Here is a 4,864-nt window from a genome sequence, read left to right on the forward strand (position 1 = left end):
TAATTCACTTATTCCTGCAGTTCACTTGTAGATGCCCCACATGCACCATTGACATGATTTCCTCCACAGAAATCACAGTTTAGCTGACTGGTAGGCATACTCCCTGCTTGAAGATTACTGATTTGTTGAGTTAGGGCAGCTATTTGTTCTGAAAATATCTGATTTTATAGTTGGTTTTGTGCAAGAAAGATTTCCAAAACCTTAGCTTCATAACCAGAGTTTCTTCCTTGATTTCTTGAGTTTGAATTCTGGTACATTGATGATGCCATCATTTCAATGATTCTCTGAGCTTCTTCTAAAGACTTTGTATTTAAGGAACCTCCAGCAGTAGTATCAACCATTGTTTTTGTTGATGTATTCATTCCATTATAGAAGGTTTCGAATTGCATCCAGTCTGGAATACAATGATGTGGACACCTTCTCAGCAATTCTTTATATCTCTCTCATGCTTCATACAATGACTCTCCTTCCTGCTGCACAAAGGATGTAATTTCTCTTCTTAACTTAGCAACTTTGGATGGAGGAAAATATATGGTTAGAAATTTATTCACTAGCTTTGTCCAAGTTGTGATGCTTCCCTGTGGTTGAGCTTGCAACCAGCATTTGGCTCTATCTCTCAAGGAAAAAGGAAATAATCTCAATCTGATGGCTTCTTCACTAATCCCGTTCATTCTTATGGTATCACACAACTGCAAAAAATTTGAAATATGTAGGTTAGGGTCATCAGAATTTCCACCAGAAAACTGATCCTGTTGAACTAAGTGTAATAGGGTAGGTTTAATCTCAAAATGGTTGGCTTGGATAGTTGGCCTAATTATAGAAGAATTAAAACCTTGCATGTTAGGAATCGCATAGTCCCCCAATGTTCTAATTCTATTTTGCTCTGCCATCTCTATTTCTGGATTTGGTTGTCTCAAAGGTGTAGGTGTTCTTTTTACTCTAGGAGTATTCTGAATTTCTGGAGAATAGACAACTTCTACTTCACTATCACTTCCTATGAATTTTTCTACTCTAGCCTCTCTTCTTAATCTTCTTAAGATTATGTCTATGTCAAGATCAAAGACCAGAATTGATTTATTTTTGTTTTTACCACGCATATACAAATCAAAATGCAACAAAATTAAACTACAACTCGATATTTAGAAATGCACAACAAAGATTATGCAGAAGATATCAGCAAAAGCATATAAAATTCAAGTCTAGCAACTGCAGAATTCAATAGAAAATGATGTAGAGAAATGAAAAATGAAATTATGTAAAAAATAGTGCAGAAAACTACACAAAATGCAGAAAAGAAAATCATGCAGAAAAACTTAGAAGCAAAACAACAAAAATAAATGCTCAATCTAGCTACATCTCTGCTACTAATGATATTGAAACACAAATTCTCCGGCAACGACGTTAAAAACTTGTTTACAATTCTGAACACTAGCAAGTGCACTAAGAATTGTAGCAAGTAATGAGTAATTTTTAAGATCAGAATATCATCTCCACAAGGAATTAGGAAATCAATTATCACTTCACATAACTATAACCATTTGAGCCATACGAATTTGGAAGATTTATAACATTCAAAAGTCAAGAACAAGCACAATTAAAATGTAAGAAACTCGCAGTAAAAAATAGAGTATTAAATAGTTAGGAATTTATTTCACAAGAATGTCAATATCAATTCAATCATGTCTCTGAATATTCAAGTAATTGGTTAATTGCCAATCAGTTTCTCTTATTAATAGTCAAAGTTTAATTCCTTAAATCATTGACCCTAACAAGCAACTAAACCTCCTTAATTCCTTAGGTGAAGTTCAATTTCAAGTTGTATTAAGACTTAGAACCGTATGATTGCAGTATTAGGTCTCCTTATCCCTAAGAAATCCCCAATTCTGATTGCTAACTCAGATTAGAGAAGCAAATCCAACTTCCATTGGTAAATGTTCCTCTTTGATTAACCATACGAATTTCCATTCACAAAGTGCAATAATAGCATAATTAACAATTCAATTAATCCAAAAACTCAAATTTCAAAAGCAAATATCGAATCAATACATCAATTCAAGTTCCATAAACTCCTAACTATGGAGAATTAAGCAAACATTGTAACAGAGAAAGAGAAAGAAGGAGAATAAGAGAAGAATTGCAGAGAAACCATCTCCACGAGCTCCAATCCAATGCCTCTTGGAGCTTCGAAATTCGACCCCAATCCTCTCTTTCACTCTCTCTCAACGAGAATCTAACAGAAAAAATGGAAAATGAACAAATAGCCCCGAGTTCTGAGCTTAAAACATATATTTATAGAAATCCTGATTCTATGCGTTATCACTCTTGCTGATAAAAGTGGCCACGTAGAAGCTCATGTGGTTTCTAAAAACTGGAACTATCACTTTCGCTGCTAAGAGTTGCAACGCAGGAGGTCGAGTAGTTGCGCGTGATCACTTTCGAGAGTAAGAGTGACCACGCACACTTGCCTTGATTCACTCCTCTCTGGAACATCCACTTTCGTTGGTAAGAGTGTTAACGCAGAGCTCGCTGAAATTTGTCCTTCTCTGGAACACTCACTTTCGCTAGCAAGAGTGTTAACGCAGAGCTTGTTCTTCTGAGTAACTCTCTGGAACACTCACTTTCACTGGTAAGAGTGACCACGCTCAGACTCTTTTTTTCTTTTAAGCTCTGGAACAATCACTTTCACTGAAAAAAAAGTGTTAACGCCCAGTGTGTATTCCTCTTTGATGTCTGGAGTGATCACTTTCACTGACAATAATGATCATGTCCAGCTTACATTCTATTGTTCTTGTGTTTTGGAGTCCAGAATTGCTATTCTTCCTCTTCCTTTCCATTGATCTTCCATTTTCATGACTTTTGCTCAGATTATTCCTACAAAAACAAGATTAATTTCTTAAGATCTAAGCAGAAATTTCACAAATGCTAAAATAACTACATATTAAAAGAAAACTTTCAATCATTCTATTTTTCTGAATTTTTCTACTTTTCTTATATATTTTTTCTTATCAAATGGGTTAGAAATACACTAAAATATTAGTAAAAATATGAATTCATCAACTGTCGATTACACTGTGAAGACTAGAACTCATATTGGAAAAATGTTGCAGGAAAATTTGTACAAGGCTCAGGAGAGAATGAGGAAGTATGCAAATAAGAAGAGGTCAGACAAGAAGTATAATTGTGGTGATTTGGTGTACTTGAAGATTTAATGTTACAAGCAATATTCCTTGGCTAACACATCCTTTCACAAGCTATCAGCTTGATACTATGGCCCCTACAAGATCATTGAACGAATTGGCAGAGTAGCATACCGATTGGACCTCCCTGCAGACACTAAAATTCACAATGTCTTCCATGTGTTCCTTTTAAAGAAGCATCATGGCAGCCATGTGGTTTCTGAACAGTTACCGAAGTTCAATGAGGAAGGGGACTTGCTTATCAGACCACTGGCCATATTGGACAGAAGAATTAAACAGAAGAACGACAAAGTCATTACTGAAGTGTTAGTGTAGTGGGAACACACCAATCCTAAGGATGCAACATGGAAGGAATTACATGAGTTACAAACCCAACATCCAGATTTTAAGTGGAGGGTAGTATAAAGGCCTTGGGGACAAGTCCTGTTGTAAAAAGGAGGGGGGAAATTGTAATAATAGAAAGATAGGAATAAGATTAATTTTGTTATTAAGTCGTTAATATAACATAAAAGCACAAACAAATCTAGTTTTGACACGAAAAGTGGTTGTATCATTAGAAGTCAGGATTATTAATAAGACCATTTTGTACAAAATTAAAGGTAATGAATGAGAATTCCGTTATTAGTTCCTCTACACTTCTTGAGAAATTGTGAGTGAGAGGGTGCATTCAAGGTTTGGAATCCATCCAAACCTGACACAACAATTAGACCATACTCACTTGTACTATGCAGGTCAACCCTCAATGATTGGTTGTATTTTACCTTCACTTATGCACAACATAAACTGCAGGTCATTGCATGAGATACAAGATTTATCACCCATTATTATTACTTTTTGAATACTCACCGACTTAAACATTGGAGTGTTCATTGCAGTGTGCTCTATCATATTGTTTCAATCCCATGTTCACTAGCATCATAACAATCTACATTAGGTTCATCATTTTTAGCCCAATAGAAGGATACCAAATCAATTATCTTTAAGTGGAAGTGAATTAAATAAGATAATTTTAAATATCAACACTTGCAATAATGAGATCTCTAGATTTATTTTTTCTCAAACTTATAGTTTTGAGTATTATTTAATAACTTCACAAGGATGGAATAAGTCACCTAATGAATTGACAAATCTGATTCGATGTCCAATTTCATTTTTGTTTAGACAATTTAAAGCTCATTCAAGCGAATCCCGCCTTCCAACCCAGTCTCAAACTTTTCCTTCTCAAGTCCTTCCTCATCCTCTCACTCTTAGCTCTCCCTAGCTCCCTCCCTCTCTGCCTCCCCCTATCCTCCCACTCTCCCCTTTCAGTACCCCTTCCTGCTCTCCCCCCCTCTCTCCCACAATCTCAACCCCTTCTCCCACTGTGAATCCTTCTAAAAATGAAGAAACTTGCAAGTGAAAATATTTTGTACATATTTTGTCTTTTGTAGTATAAAATGGGGGAGGAGATTGTAAAGGTAGGGGTGGAGAGAGGGAGAACTTGAGAGGAAAGAGTTTGGGACTAAGTTAAAAGGTGGGACAATCACTTAACAAAAAATAAATTTGAATATAAGTTCTGTTACAGCTTAGACCAACATCCGATTTTATGAATTGACACCGAATGACAAGGTAATTCGTTATACACTGCAATGATTAGTGGATATTTTTTCTGTTTTTTTTTTTTTTCA

General features: G+C 35.5%; 1 non-coding gene across 1 annotated transcript; it reads left to right on the top strand.

Moving 5' to 3' along the window:
• The first annotated feature begins 399 nt into the window (after positions 1 to 399).
• LOC113860493 lies at positions 400 to 506 on the top strand. Its single transcript, XR_003503945.1, has one exon. It is a non-coding gene; the product is annotated as a small nucleolar RNA R71 (small nucleolar RNA).
• Positions 507 to 4,864: the final 4,358 nt, after the last annotated feature.

The sequence above is a fragment of the Abrus precatorius genome, unplaced genomic scaffold (genome assembly GCF_003935025.1).
Source record: "Abrus precatorius isolate BTA unplaced genomic scaffold, Abrus_2018 Scaffold2, whole genome shotgun sequence".
Taxonomy (NCBI): domain Eukaryota; kingdom Viridiplantae; phylum Streptophyta; class Magnoliopsida; order Fabales; family Fabaceae; genus Abrus; species Abrus precatorius.